At 37.9% G+C, this 16905-nt stretch overlaps 1 protein-coding gene across 6 annotated transcripts in view; it reads right to left on the bottom strand.

The window, feature by feature from the left end:
- Window positions 1–255: 255 nt before the first annotated feature.
- LOC133821997 (mediator of RNA polymerase II transcription subunit 23) overlaps window positions 256–16905 on the bottom strand; it is a 38775-nt gene continuing 22125 nt past the window's right edge. Inside the window, exon 22 of one of the 6 annotated variants that reach the window (XM_062254191.1) lies at window positions 256–495. The gene's annotated coding sequence lies outside the window, so the exon portion shown is untranslated. Of the gene's footprint in view, window positions 496–12839; window positions 13579–15711; window positions 15997–16905 lie in introns of those variants that run through there. The other 5 variants (XM_062254186.1, XM_062254188.1, XM_062254187.1 and 2 more) reach the window with 5 other exon arrangements.

Here is a 16905-nt window from a genome sequence, read left to right as displayed (position 1 = left end):
GATATTATTATAGTAAATTGTTTACTTTTGTTGTATGTAAGTAAAAATTGTCCTACTTTTTTTTATTATTTAATTGGATTTCTAGACCGGGAAATCATAAATTTTATAAAAGTACCTTACAGACGAACTTTAGATGTAACGCCCTCCTAATAAGGACTGATACATTGTGTAGTTTAAATAGTACACAACTCGCTAAACGAGTCATTTGAGTTTAAACCGTGTGATTAAACTAACTACAGGTTTAGGTACTAGAAATTTCAATCAAAGTAAATAATTTTATTAAAAATGTTTAACTTCCATGCATGGAATTTCATTGCAATTAAAAACGGTTACAACCCAAAAACGAATACAATAGCCGACCTACGTGACAAAATCAGGGTTCAACCCTAGATCCAACTGACAACCTTGGCCGTGGCGGACGAGTAGGCTGCATATGTACACTCCACCCCTAAAGCTCTCCAATTGATGGCTGATCTAACCTTTCCTTTTCTTTACCTGCACCAACTAGCACCCGTGAGCCGAGGCTCAGCAAGAAAACATAATCATACTTATAAGCAGTACATTAGCATATCATAGATTTATAACTAACTGTAGAGTCCAAGAATTTTACTTAGCTAAGATAGATAATAGTATGATAGTATTTATAGCATTATCTTTGTTACTGTGGATTTTTGGTTCAGACCGGGAATTATTTGGACACTCATAGTAGTACTTATAGATTTTCTAAGTTTAATCTATAGTTTAAGAATATTAAGTATAACCTAAGGTTTGATTAATGTGACTGATATTAAGGATTATATATTTTATACTATAAGGTTTAGATATCAACCAATAGGATTTTAAGCACATGTTATGAATGGTGATTAAGGATTAAAGATTTTTGAGGATTAAATATAATAAGGAGTAAAGTTTGAATGTTATAGGGTCAGTCAGCAGCTTTTAGTACGTTGAGGGCTTAGTCAAGGCTGTTTACTCCATTCAAACCTAGCTAAAAATGTGTAATTTCGTGTTTAAATATTCAGCGTATGCCGATATATCGCAGCTATAGGGGGCGATATGTCGCAGCACGTAGATACGGAAAACACGAAACGATGCACGGTCGCCTCGGGCATACTGGCCCAGGCGATATATCGCCTACAGGGGGCGATATATCGCCTCCTTCAGCATGGATTCAAACTCTTTTGAATTCATTTCCTTTCAGCCATTCAAAATCCTTCAACAGTCCAGCATCTTCTGAACGAGTCTTCAGCCTCTGCTGAACGATTATTCAAATGATTTTCACTTAAAAAGCCATTATTTTTATTCAAGTAAAATCAAGATATTTTCATTCCCAAACTCTATAAATAGGACCTAGTACCCAGCCATTATTCACCATTTGCTCTAAGTTCAGAAGCTGCTAGTGTTAAGTGAGTGTGAGAGTGTAAACACCTGGTTTGGGGAAAAATCATAAGCTTAAACATCATAAGCTTATCAAACACTTTGGGAAGTGAGTTCTATAGTATTTCGGTTGTGGTTAGATTGATCTTGCAAATCATTGAGGTAACCAAAACTCTAGTTCCTTTCTGTATTTTATGTTATTTCCTTTCTCAAAACCTTCTACTCAGTCCCCTAACCTTATTCTTATTTTGGTTAGGGAATCCAAGCTTTTAAGCATATAAGTCGGTAAGTATGTTTTCTATGGTTTAGTCTTTCCATCTCTTTCATTTCATCTCCTTTCTTTAGACTTACTCTTTCTTATGGTTTTAGGAGTGTTCCAACAGTCCCAACTCAGTCCATAATCTCGGTAACTTTGGTAAGGAAAATAGGCTAGAATTAATATGTTATGTGCTTATGTTATCTATATGTTTATGTTATTAAAAGTGTTATGATATGTATATGTGTATGTAGGCTTGGGCATATGACCCATATGACTAACAAGACCCCAAATGGGTTATGGGCATATGACCTACTTAGCTAGTAGGACCCCATTAATCCCATGGGCATATGCTTGTTTAGTCTATGGGACCCCAAGTAATAATGGCCATTATAATAAGTGTATTATGTGTTATGATATGTCTTTACGTTATTATGAAATTGATGTGTATGACTATGTGTTAGATTTTTCCTTGCTGGGCATTAGGCTCATTCCTTTCTGTTTATGTGCAGGAAATAAGCTTTAGAGGCGGAAAGATTCGTGACGCTTAGAAGATGTGTATCGATGGTGAATGGAGTCAAGGGGCCGAGCGTTATTCGATTCGAGGATGTAGTCTTGTTTATGTTTTTATGGTTTTAGAAGTATTTTCCGCATTTTCTATGTAACCCTTTTTAGTTTTTAAGTTATTTTTGTTTTAAAGACAATGGGTACCCATATCCTACCTATTTTATGAAAGTAACCTTTGTTTCCATAAGTTTTCAATAAAATTATGGTATTTCTGCAAAAATGTAAGATTTATGTATAGATTCGTTAATGGTCCAAGTAGTCTAGATTAGTGGGTCGTTACAGTTGGTATCAGAGAAAACGGTTCCTTCGCATAAAGTTCTCCTCGATACACATGCTCAAAGCTCCGAATCGGACCGCCAAGTAAGTGTTTAAGTTACAAGTTACAAGTTACTTTGTCTATGTGTATAGCTAACGACTTTAGTGTTTATGTTTCAGTTAAGAATGAATGGAGCTTTAAGCAATGAGGATATCCGAGCCATTAAGGCTTTAAAAAGAATAAGGGAGCCAAGAAACACCGTAGGAGCACTAGAAAAGATCACTCGAAGATTGATCTTGTTCCACAAAGAGATAGGTCACCTTCAAGAGTCTAAGCAAATCATGATGAGAGCTGCAGAACAATATGTCCTAGTAATTAGGCTTTTAAAAGATTTTCCTTCAGCAATTTTAACTTTAGAAGAAATATGGGAGAATATAAATAATGATGATGACTTACAAGCAGCCCTAAGATATTATTCTCTCATACTTAAGTTCACCTATGATTTAGAGTTTCAATTCACTAATGAGCAACAACATAGGATCTTCTTGAATCTTCCCCGAGGAAATTTTGAGGCTCAAGACAATGATGATTATAAGGAGATAGATAATGATATGCTAGATGAAGGATCGGATGTAGAAGATCCCGATTTTTAAGAATAGCTAGTTTTTCATTGTTTGTTTAGTTTATTTCTTTATTTTATGATTGTAATAAGTGAAAATTATTTTTTTTTCAAATTAATTTCATGTTATTTTATCATCATGTATGAGTTTGATTTTATTTTCGCAATCATCATAAGTAATAAATAAAATGAATAATGACTAAAGTTCAGTGAAGGTGGATACAAATCAATGAACCAAGTTTCCTTATTGAGAGTTAGGGGGCCTTAGTAGTGGGAACGATTTTACTGATCCCAGCCCTCCCTCAATATGGTTAACTTTGGAACAAAGATAAGTTTCGAGCCTGAGAATTAAGTCATATAGGATGATTAGAAACACACCTAGAAAATAAAGATGACTTGTTTTTCTAAGTATAGAAACCCACTCTAATAATAAATAAAGACCTATATAATTTTTCATAAGAAGTCATAATAAATAGGTCCGAGAAATGTTTGTTTTAGAATAAGTTTTTGCCTTAGAGCCTATTAGGGTAAGTTCTAACAAGTTCTCGACTGTTAGAACTTTTGGTGAAGATGTCGCTCCGAAGATCTGGACGCACCAACGGAAACGCCTCCAACGTTGTTCCAATGACCAATGATGCCCTCCAGTTCGCAGAAGAGGAGTGCGTGCTACTACTAGCCGCAACACGCCGACACCGCCAGCTGACAACACCGCGGAAATCGCTAGACGGCAACAACAAGTCGAGAAACTCTTGCCGCAACAACGTCAACAGGCGCAGACTCAACCTCAGCCTCCGCCGCAGCTACAACAAATGGCCCTAGCACCCCAACAAGTTGGTCCATATGGGGGATGGCCAGTGACAAACCACGCGCCACATCCAGTACCGAATATGGAGTCAGTGTATGAGAGGTTTCGCAAGCAGCACGCTCCAAACTTCGAAGGGATTGTAGACCCCTGTGAGGCAGAAGAGTGGCTAAGGAATGAGAAGCCAATTCTTACGCGCATGAACCTCAGTAATACGGACCGCATATCTTGCGTCTCGTCATTACTCAGGAAGGATGCCAGAATATGGTGGGACTTAGTTTAGCAGACTAACGATGTCACCACCATGATATGGACAAGATTTGTGGAGCCGTTCCACAAGAAGTATTACACCTCGGCAGTCATCGCTAATGATAGAAGAATATGCTCGTCAGTTCATCAGATTAGTCAAAGTTTGCACCAAAGTTGGTCCCAACCGACTTTACGAGGTTGACCAAGTTCGTCAGAGGACTTAGACCAAAGATGGAATTAGGGGTTAAGTTAGCAAACCTGGGAACCACTACCTATGCCAATATTCTAGAGACGGCAATCGAAGTAGAAAGGATTCTGATGAATGTTAGTAAGGAGAAGAAGGATTAAACGATGGTCCCAGACCAAAGTCTCTGCATTGACCCAAGGAGGAACCCATGCTAGTAACAAGGATTTACAGGTCAGATCCTATCCTCGATAGTATATGTTCTAGTATTGCTTGATTGGTAGCTGTATACTCGTAGATCTCGTTAGGAATGATAGAAAAACTAGACAAACCTAGTGAAAGATTTAGAACTAGGTTTGTAACCGAGTTGCCTTCGGGCAAAGTAGTTCTATCATCACGAATAGTACGAGGCGTACCGATCAAGATTGAGGACATAGAACTAGAAGGAGACCTGATAGAGCTAGTGATCAAGGACTTCGACGTAATACTAAGCATGGATTGGCTAGCACGGCATGGCGCAACGATCGACAGCAAACGCAAGAAGGTGATGTTCGAGACTCCTGACGGCCAGAGACGATGCTTCATGGGACAAGCTTCAGGACTACGCACACCGTTAGTGTCATCTCTCAAAGCTCAGAGAATGATGGAGAAAGGATGCCAAGCATTCTTAGCCAGCATCACGAACATGGAAAAGAAGACGCCACTTAAGGATGGAGATGTTCGAGTTATACAAGAATTTCCAGAGGTATTTTCCGATGACTTGCCAGGATTGCCGCCAACTCAAGAGATAGACTTCACGATAGAATTAGTACCGGGCACCGAGCCTATCTCTAAGGCACCATACCGGATGGCACCTACGGAACTCAAGGAGTTAAAGACGCAGCTACAAGAACTCCTAGACTTGGGTTTCATTAGGCCAAGCCATTCACCATGGGGAGCTCCGGTACTATTCGTGAAGAAGAAGGACGGAAGTATGCGCATGTGCATAGACTACCGTGAGCTAAATAAAGTAACAATTAAGAACAAATACCTGCTACCTCGGATTGATGATTTGTTTGATCAACTCCGAGGCGCGACTGTATTCTCTAAGATCGATTTACAGCCCGGGTATCATCAGCTCAAGGTAAAGGCAGAAGATATTCCTAAGACAACCTTTAGGACTCGTTATGGACGTTACGAGTTCTTGGTTATGTCTTTGGGTCTTACTAACGCTCCAGCCACGTTTATGGACTTAATGAATAGAGTCTTCAAGGATTACTTAGATAAATTCGTTGTTGTATTCATCAACGATATCTTAGTATACTCCAAGGATGAAGTAGAGCACGAGGAACATTTAAGGATTATTTTGACGCGATTGAAGGAGCATAAACTTTACGCCAAGTTCAAGAAATGCGAGTTTTGGCTTTCACAAGTGGCGTTCCTCGGGCACATCATATCGAAAGACGGAGTTGCAGTAGATCCATCGAAGGTAGAGGCCGTGAAGGATTGGCCTAGACCAAAGAACGCGTCAGAAGTAAGAAGCTTCTTAGGGCTAGCAGGTTACTATAGAAAGTTGTAGAGGGCTTTTTCTAAGATAGCCACTCCACTCACCAACCTGACCCGGAAGCAACAAAAGTTTAACTGGAATGATAGGTGTGAGGAAAGCTTCCAGTTGCTTAAGGATAAGCTTTGCTCAACACCAGTACTTAGTGTCCCAACACCCAACGACAAGTTCGTTGTCTACTGTGATGCATCAAAGTTAGGATTGGGATGCGTACTGATGCAAAATGACAAGGTGATAGCCTACGCGTCACGTCAGTTAAAGGAGTATGAACAACGCTATCCAACTCACGATATGGAGTTGGCAGCGGTGGTCTTTGCGTTAAAAATCTGGCGCCATTATCTTTACGGAGAACGGTGCGAGATTTATACGGACCACAAAAGTTTAAAATACTTCTTTACTCAGAAGGAGCTTAACATGAGGCAGCGCCGGTGGTTGGAATTAGTAAAGGATTACGACTACGAAATCCTATACCACCCAGGGAAGGCGAACGTAGTTGCCGACGCGCTTAGTAGGAAAAGATATGGAAATTTAGCAGCTTTAGCCGGAATAGAGAAGCCGCTACAGTAGGAGCTGATTAGTGCCAGAATAGAAGTGATTGTAGGCAAGCTGGCTAACTTGTCTATCCAATCGAATCTGTTAGAGGACATACGGATTGGTCAGAGGCATGATGACACACTAACAGCGCACATGGATGCAGTCAGAGAAGGCAAGACTACATATTTCGCAATATCCAGTCAAGGTTTATTGAGATATAAGGATCGGGTATGCGTGCCAGACAATCAGAGTATTAAGAAGACGATCCTAGAAGAAGCGCACAATACTCCGTACTCAGTTCATCCAGGGTCTACCAAGATGACTCATGACATCAAGACAGTCTATTGGTGGCCAGGGATGAAGAAGGACATAGCGGAGTATGTATCTAAGTGTCTGGTATGCCAGCAAGTGAAAGCAGAGAATCAGCGGCCTGCAGGATTATTGCAACCGCTTAGCATACCGGAATGGAAGTGGGATGATATAGCCATGGACTTCGTGACGGGTCTGCCAAAGACGAATAAGCAGCATGCTTATGCTTGGATAGTCATAGATAGACTAACCAAGTCGGCTCATTTTCTGCCGGTTAAGACTTCTTATACGGCAGACCAATATGCAGACATCTACATCCAAGAGATTGTATGATTGCATGGAATCCCCAAGACGATAGTGTCAGATAGGGGATCAGTATTTACGTCAAGATTTTGGAGAAGCTTATAGCAAGCCATGGGTACTGAGTTAAGTCTTAGTACAGCTTTCCATCCTCAGACAGATGGGCAGCTGAGCGTACGATTCAGATCTTAGAGGATATGCTATGCGCGTGTATACTTGATTTTGGAGGATCATGGAATAAGTACTTACCACTGATCGAGTTCTCGTACAACAACAGCTACCAGTCAACGATCGGAATGGCACCTTATGTGTTGCTATATGGAAGAAGGTACCGATCACCGTTGCACTGGGACGAGGTAGGAGAAAGGCAGCTTAAGGCTCGAAGCTGTTAGACAAGCTTAAGAAGCAGTAACGCTTATTGACAGCGTATGCTTGCAGCTCAAAGCCGACAGAAAAGCTATGCGGATACCAAGCGACGCGATGTGGAATTCCAAGTTGGAGATCAAGTCTTCATGAAGATATCTCCTAGGAAAAGTGTCAAGCGGTTCGGAAAGAAGGGCAAGCTTAGTCCCCGATTCATAGGTCCTTTTAGATATTGGACAAAGTGGGAACAGTTGCGTATAGACTAGCCTACCGCCAACATTAGCCGATAGTCACAACATCTTCCACATCTCAATGTTACGCAAATATGTGTCAGACCCTTCTCTCGTCCTCAAATACGATACGATAGCACTCCAGAAAGACTTAAGTTACGAGGAACGACCGGTTAGCATCCTAGATAGAGGGATGAAGTAGTTACGGTCCAAGAGCTTTCCTATAGTCAAAGTCCTATGGAGCAATAGTTTTGAATGCGAGGCAACGTGGGAGTTGGAGGAGGACATGCAAGGCCGGTATCCGGAGTTATGTGATAAGTAAATTTCGAGGACGAAATTCTTTTTAGTAGGGGAGAATTGTAGAGTCCAAGAATTTTACTTAGCTAAGATAGATAATAGTATGATAGTATTTATAGCATTATCTTTGTTACTGTGGATTTTTGGTTCAGACCGGGAATTATTTGGACACTCATAGTAGTACTTATAGATTTTCTAAGTTTAATCTATAGTTTAAGAATATTAAGTATAACCTAAGGTTTGATTAATGTGACTGATATTAAGGATTATATATTTTATACTATAAGGTTTAGATATCAACCAATAGGATTTTAAGCACATGTTATGAATGGTGATTAAGGATTAAAGATTTTTGAGGATTAAATATAATAAGGAGTAAAGTTTGAATGTTATAGGGTCAGTCAGCAGCTTTTAGTACGTTGAGGGCTTAGTCAAGGCTGTTTACTCCATTCAAACCTAGCTAAAAATGTGTAATTTCGTGTTTAAATATTCAGCGTATGCCGATATATCGCAGCTATAGGGGGCGATATGTCGCAGCACGTAGATACGGAAAACACGAAACGATGCACGGTCGCCTCGGGCATACTGGCCCAGGCGATATATCGCCTACAGGGGGCGATATATCGCCTCCTTCAGCATGGATTCAAACTCTTTTGAATTCATTTCCTTTCAGCCATTCAAAATCCTTCAACAGTCCAGCATCTTCTGAACGAGTCTTCAGCCTCTGCTGAACGATTATTCAAATGATTTTCACTTAAAAAGCCATTATTTTTATTCAAGTAAAATCAAGATATTTTCATTCCCAAACTCTATAAATAGGACCTAGTACCCAGCCATTATTCACCATTTGCTCTAAGTTCAGAAGCTGCTAGTGTTAAGTGAGTGTGAGAGTGTAAACACCTGGTTTGGGGAAAAATCATAAGCTTAAACATCATAAGCTTATCAAACACTTTGGGAAGTGAGTTCTATAGTATTTCGGTTGTGGTTAGATTGATCTTGCAAATCATTGAGGTAACCAAAACTCTAGTTCCTTTCTGTATTTTATGTTATTTCCTTTCTCAAAACCTTCTACTCAGTCCCCTAACCTTATTCTTATTTTGGTTAGGGAATCCAAGCTTTTAAGCATATAAGTCGGTAAGTATGTTTTCTATGGTTTAGTCTTTCCATCTCTTTCATTTCATCTCCTTTCTTTAGACTTACTCTTTCTTATGGTTTTAGGAGTGTTCCAACAGTCCCAACTCAGTCCATAATCTCGGTAACTTTGGTAAGGAAAATAGGCTAGAATTAATATGTTATGTGCTTATGTTATCTATATGTTTATGTTATTAAAAGTGTTATGATATGTATATGTGTATGTAGGCTTGGGCATATGACCCATATGACTAACAAGACCCCAAATGGGTTATGGGCATATGACCTACTTAGCTAGTAGGACCCCATTAATCCCATGGGCATATGCTTGTTTAGTCTATGGGACCCCAAGTAATAATGGCCATTATAATAAGTGTATTATGTGTTATGATATGTCTTTACGTTATTATGAAATTGATGTGTATGACTATGTGTTAGATTTTTCCTTGCTGGGCATTAGGCTCATTCCTTTCTGTTTATGTGCAGGAAATAAGCTTTAGAGGCGGAAAGATTCGTGACGCTTAGAAGATGTGTATCGATGGTGAATGGAGTCAAGGGGCCGAGCGTTATTCGATTCGAGGATGTAGTCTTGTTTATGTTTTTATGGTTTTAGAAGTATTTTCCGCATTTTCTATGTAACCCTTTTTAGTTTTTAAGTTATTTTTGGTTTAAAGACAATGGGTACCCATATCCTACCTATTTTATGAAAGTAACCTTTGTTTCCATAAGTTTTCAATAAAATTATGGTATTTCTGCAAAAATGTAAGATTTATGTATAGATTCGTTAATGGTCCAAGTAGTCTAGATTAGTGGGTCGTTACACTAACATGCCCAGTAACAATAATCCTACTAATGCATGCAATTAACTTAGCTGAGTGGCTACAGAGCCACACTAGAGCCCATCTCGATCTTTTGTACAATCGGCCCTAAAGCTGGCCAAGAGGGTGTGATGTTAACATTTCCAACGACCCTAGAAGCATTCAAGTGTGTGTCTCTCTTCTGGATTGGCTTAACCCTATCGGTCAACGTTTGGCACATTACCGCCACCCTCAACTCCTGGGTCGAGCCTTTAAACTCTCGACTAATAAGCTGAGTGCATCAGCCTTTGACTAGTAAGTCAATTCCTTTAGAATTCAACTGGTAAGTTGAGTCCTTAAACTTTCAACTGATAAGTCGAGTGCTTTACCTTTGACTAATAAGTCAAGTCTTTGTTTTTTGACTGGTAAGTTACATTTGTAACCTCAGACTAATGAGTCGAATCTGTAATCTTCGACTGATAAGCCGAGTTCCTTAAACCTTCGACTGATAAGTTGAATCCTTTTATCCTTTGACTGATAAGTCAAGTCTTTTCAATCTTTGACTGATAAGTCGAATCCTTTAACTTTCGACTGATAAGTCGAACCCGTAGAGCATGTTATAACCTTGACTATTAAGCCTGACCCTTTATCAGATAACACAAACAAATCTTTAGCTTATAAGCTGAACTTTCCCAACCAAATATACAGATTAACCACCACAGGATTAGACAAGTGTGTATCGCACTCCTTCTTATTCGTATGGCATTCGAGCCAGTCAAGTGCATGTCGCACTCCCTTTCCATCTGTTTGGCATCCGAACCAGTCGAGTGCATGTCGCATTCCCAGGGTGGCCCAGCCATAGTGGACCACACTCCATGTGTATAATGCCAATCTCAGCTCATAAGCAGAGTCTTACTGATCCTCGACTTATAAGTTGAGCCTTACAAGCCTTTGACTTATAAGTCTAAGCTTTAGGACCCTCAACTTATAAGTCGAGTCTCTCAGAATCCAACATAACCTCGACTAATAAGTCAATCCCAACTAACAACCTAATAATCCCCTGGTTTATAAACCGAACTTTCCAATCACAACTGACACTCACATATCTTATATAACATACATAACAACAATTACAATGCATTATAATACATTCAAATAGCAGTCATAGGCATAATCATAACATTCCAGTGTACTCAACCAGACATTCACAAACATAATTATAATCATGTTCATTAACACGCCCAAGCCTTAATCATATCTATATTCATCTTTGACTAAGCTCTAATCACACGTTCACATACTGGGTGCAGTTTTCTTACATTCAATTCGAATGCAAGTTACTAGTGATGCCCTTTAAGTACGATCCCCAATTCAAGCCTTTAGCGTAGACCTAGTCATAACCATAATAAGGAATTCCATCAACAACGGGAGAATAAAAGCTTCTAAACCAAATCCTAGCCTCCGGGTCATCAAATTCCACTCAACAAGGAAGTTGAATCAACCCCGAGCCCAAGAGGTTAAGTTCCCGACCTAAAAACCTCATTAGGGCCAAAAATCCCCTTAAGGGTTGCGGCCCGCCTCTAAGTCAGAGGCTCGACCTTCCTAGAAACCAACACGCGCCGCGGCGCTCCCCTGAGGCGCCACGACCCGCCTCTGCCTCCGAGCCCTCTTGGCTCTTTCTTGCTCCATAGGGTCGCGACACACCAAGAATAAGGTCGCGGCCCAGCCCTTCGAACCCAGATTTTATGGGTTTCTTCCTTAGTCGAACCCAACTAGAAACCATGTAATTATACCCCAAATCTTCCAATTAAATCCCAAAATCAATACACTTTTTTTCCAGCAACCAAACCTAGCTAATTACTAACTCAAAACCCATCAACACCTCCAAAATTCATTCCCCAAATTCTCAAATATGCAAAAACTTTAAACTTCAATCATAACCACAGAAACTTCATAATTGAACTTTGTATTTAAGACCTTACCTCATATATGATGCTTCCCTTGAGTTATTCTCCTAATTCCCAAAGCTCAACACCTCAATCCTAGGCTTTGTTCTTCAATTTCCCCAAACTTCTTCCAAGACTTCAAGAGATAGAGAGAAATTGAGGGAGAGAAAAATGAGTGAGCTGCTGAGAATCCCTTTTGATTTTCCTAAACCTTCTGATATGTTCCCAGCCCACCAAGTCCTATACTTGGACAAAAATGACTAAATTGCCCCTTTGCCCTTAGCCTTTTCATCATGTGCTCACAAGGGAAATTTTGTCTTTTGTCTCATACCCCGTTATTTGCAATTTACGTCTCATGATTCCCGTTACTTCCAATATTCTCACACGATTACCAAATAATTTCCCATTACCCACTAATTCCCGGTAATGAACTAAATTACTAAAATACCCCCAAACTCACCCTGAGCCGGGTATAAAACCCCATTGTGACTTTTCCGCTAACTTGCTCATCAAGATCGTCTCGCGTCGAGTAACCCAAATATATCCACATAATAATGTGGTCTCAATCACACAGTTTCGAATTAAACAATTATATCCCTAGCGGGTCAAATTACTGCAATACCCTTCTTATAAGAAATAGCCCACACACACATATTTAATACTTCTAACATGCAATCATAATTATATTATAATATAATTCACATAATAACACAGTTATTGCCTCCCGGCCTCCTAATCCAAGCACTAAGCCACATTAAAAACTTTGGGATGTTACATTAGATATGGAATAATGTATATAAAATTATTTATTAGGTTAAGAAATGATGGAATTTATTTAAATTTTAAAGCATTTATCTGATTGTATTTATTGTACTTTACTTAATGCCTGAAAGCTTCACGCAAAATTAAGTGTAAATTTTAGGGTTTAAATACATTTTTACCTATATGCATTTATTAGTCATGCTGCATACATTGAATGTATAAGATTTTGTTGGAAATATTTTATTAATCACACTTTATAATTTTCTTTAAAAAATATCCGATTTTAAGAGAATTTTTCGTCAATTAATATATATATATTTTGACAAATGAATGATTCCATAAATTAAGAGGTAAATCCTCACTTACCAAATAAGTATTACTAGTTGTGAATTCACATCCATCGATATAGATGCAGACTTAACTAGAGTACAAATGCATCTCAAAGTCTCAATTTTATCAAATAAATGGGCCACTAGATTCCCCTAGCAGAAACTAAGTAACATGAATCGCAAACGAACCTTCAACCATCATGATAAAACGACTAAGCCACCATACTATCACAAGTAGTAGGCACAAAACACCACCAAACATAGTGTTTTAAAACACCCACAATCGGGGAACCTTATTGGAAAACAAAACAATCACCCACAAATGGGATATTATTAACAAAACAAAGCAACCTCTACAACTCAGTTTTGAAACGTGAAAGTGACCCTGCAACACCCATTACGGCGGCCCTCCACCTGTCAAGCACCACCCCATTAGATAACCAGATCTCGACCACAATCCTCCGCCCTCCAATGCCTCACACCCCTAGAGTTGGCTTCTCTGCCACACCCCCGCCCCAACACCGCCAACCTAAATCCACGAACAAACCAAGTGCAAGAAACTCCATCGAAGTCAAGTCGCACACTATCACCAAAGTCCAAAGAGTCTCGCTGCAGAAGCCGCCCTTCCACACTAGACCCAAGTCACAAAACCCTCATTCAAAGCACATCGTCCCCTCTCGACTAGGCCTCCACCGAACGCAAGCTGGACAGGCATCAATCGCCCTAGCTGACAGAAAAAGTCAATAGAAGAAAGCCCGACAACTAGGGTTTTTAATCTAAAGAGAAAATGATTGGTCAACTAATATAATTTTAGAGCTTATGAATAAAAAACCCTCTAGTTTAATCAAATTTTACTAGCAGTTCCAGCTATGTATTTTGGATATTCATAACTTATCCTTTTCCAAATTACCCAACAAAATAAATAAAAAAGAAATATTTTATAAGTACCACGTTTCTCTAAAGTGTTGGAGGCATAATTAAGAAGTGTTTGTTGGGAATAGATCCAATAGAGCTCATTCTAGGCAAATAAGGCAAGTTATCAGATTAATTTTTTTTCTAGTGTCATAACATAATCATATATATGATAAAATTATTAAAAATTGACAATAATTATTTGTTGGACTATTGCTATGCTAGACAAAACTGGGTCATTTTCTACAACTCAAGCTACTTGATGGAAAACAATATGGTCTCTCTTTACCTCCTGAGATAAAGAGATAATGTGTGTAGAGCTTATCACCTTTTGATAGCTTCACACTAGTTCAGGGTTTAATTTCTATGATATAATCCTTCTCAAACCAAAAAAAATGGAGCACTTAAATAACATCATGTGGCGTAGAACTCATACACACATTAGTTATGGTGCAATCACCATACGAGAATAATTTGTTAAGAGTTGGGAAATTTATTCGCAACTCAATTTATGGCTGTCATTTCCAAGCCACTCCAAAGCTATTTTTAACCAAAGAAAATTGAAACAAAAGCTGTCTTTTAGCCTATGGTCCGTTGATATTGGATTGCATAATATTCAAGGCAGATGCTTTTGATTATATCCACTCTATCAACAACTGTCCACCTCCTCTTTAATCTTTGATTATATGTCACTCACGCATATAAATATGCAAATATGGTAACTAATGGTCTTGACAAATTTGCTATGAAAATTATGTATATTAGAATATGTCCATGTTGCAATCCAATACTGCATTTATTTTCATTATTGATAAGGAATCGATTTGGATTGGATACTTCCAAATCAAAAAGTTGTATGGACTCGAGAAAAAGAAAAAAGAAAAAATGTATTCGTATGTCTCTGTTGCTTAAAGTGAAGGTCAGCTGTTTTTCTATAGTTTGTTGGGGCACGTCACCATTAAAATATGGTCCTAAGATTTTCATATTTATCTGGACAGATGTACCATAAGGCTTTGTTTTAAAAGTAGCATTGATTGAAGAAATTAAACTAAGTGTCCTTTTTTAGATAACTATTTTAATTTTTTACCCATTTATTAATCATTTTACTTTTATATTCAGATTTATAATGAATATTCTCATTATATATTTTCTCTACACAATAATACATTACAACAACACCGAGATTTTTTTTATAAATATGGTTTTTTAGCCCTTAATATACAAAAATATGATAATTAAACTTTTTTTAGTTTGTATGGACAAATTTAATTAAAAAAAATCAGATTATGAGAAAAAAAATATAGCATAATAATAATTTTTTTACAAAGATATGGAAAAAAAAAAATCCCATAGAAAGGAATACAAATTTTAAAAAGCCATAAAATAATACTAATAAAAAAAAAAGCCATATTTTTTAAAACTTTATTAAAAAACCCATATAAAATGTAATTTTCACTTTTTTTTTTTTTATATACAAATATGAAAAATTATACTTCTCCCAAAAAAATAAGGAAATAAAAAAAAATCTCATATTCTAAAAAAAAAGAAGGGACAATTGACACAAACTTCACCGGATCGTTCCAGTGCCTCCAGCGAATCCTATACTGTGGAGATGTTAACACCACTGTCTGCTGTGATTGTGTGACATATACCATCAAAGATGTCCTAAAGTGGTGCCTTGGGTGGATTTTCAACCTGTCCAAACCTGTCAAGTATTTTTTTGGGGTTGATCCAATTAGGCAGGTTGGGTGGGTGGGCTGATCCACTGAACTCGATTAGCCTTGTTTTTTTCTTTTCTTTGTTTCTCTAACCGGTGAGTGAGATTGTGAGAGAATTAACCAAGACCTAGACCTAGACCTAGACCTAGAGAAGGAGCTGCTTGGATGAAAGTGGAGGACCTGGAGGTGGGTCTAACATGTTGTGTTGTCCGAGAAAGAGACAAAGAAAGGAACAAAGAAAGGAGGGTCGCATTTTATTAAAATGTTATGTATAAAAATATGCTATAAAATACAATGTTTCGAAAAATGCTCCGGTTTTTTATGTTGCAGTTTTTGTTGGCTTTTCAAGTTTAAATTGGGCCTGGTTACAAATTTCCAATTGCGCTGCTTCTTCAACCATTCGTTCTTTTGAATAAAGATTTGATGAGCTGAACTTCTCACTGTTCTTCCCCACAATTAAAGCAAGCCAGGTTGCTGTCACTTTAGGTACCAGTTGTTATTATATCATATCAGGGCTTTCGATACAGAGTAATGGGCCGCAATAAAAAAAAGCCCAAAATCAGCACTGCTGCCTCATATATCGTTTCCATGAAAAAGAGTAATAATGAAATGATAATGTAACAGGCTATGATGTTCGTGAGTTTTTTCACATGGATCAAGTTTAGTATTATTATAAATATTTTGTACCAAATGCTAACCACACACACACACACACATATATATATAACATTAGCTTTTATTTATATTCATGTGTACATATGTAACAGATTACATCTCTGTTGGTATATATATTATAATAGTTGAAGAGAACAAACGAGATGTGTTATAGCAATAAAAGAAGCCCATAAGTCACAATATATTGCAAAGAAGAAAGGGAACTTTTCATAAATATGACATTTTAGCCATTACTTCGCAAAAATATGGGAATTGAACTTTCCCTCATTAATTTGTATGTAAAATTTTAATTAATATAAACTCAATTTAAAGGAAAACTAATCGCATATAGAAACTCAAAATTAAACAAAAACACATCACCAAAAAGAAAAGTACTATGGTAATTAACATAGCAAAAACTCATCAGCTAAAACTTGACTCCAAACCCAGCCACATAAACCCATTCTTTGTGTGTATATTTCTAGGAGTAACTGATTATCTTCCCGTTCTTTGTGTGTATATTTATAAAGGTAACTGGTTACCTTCATGTTCTGATGTGTGTATTTCTGAATTTTTTAGGTAACTGGTTACCTATGTTACTAAAATCATAGTTACTTCTTCTTCATTTTTTAATAAAATATTCTTCCTCTTTTTCATTCAAATTTAATGTTTATTTTCATATTTAATGAGTAACTCGTCACCCCTCTTAAGATTAACTAGTTACCCCTCTTATGGCAGAAGGTTATTCCTCTCAAGATAACTAATAACTC

This window comes from Humulus lupulus, chromosome 3, assembly GCF_963169125.1.
Source record: "Humulus lupulus chromosome 3, drHumLupu1.1, whole genome shotgun sequence".
In the NCBI taxonomy this organism is placed as follows: domain Eukaryota; kingdom Viridiplantae; phylum Streptophyta; class Magnoliopsida; order Rosales; family Cannabaceae; genus Humulus; species Humulus lupulus.
The sequence above is the reverse complement of the archived record's forward strand: the minus strand, read 5'-3'. Positions and strand labels throughout refer to the sequence as shown.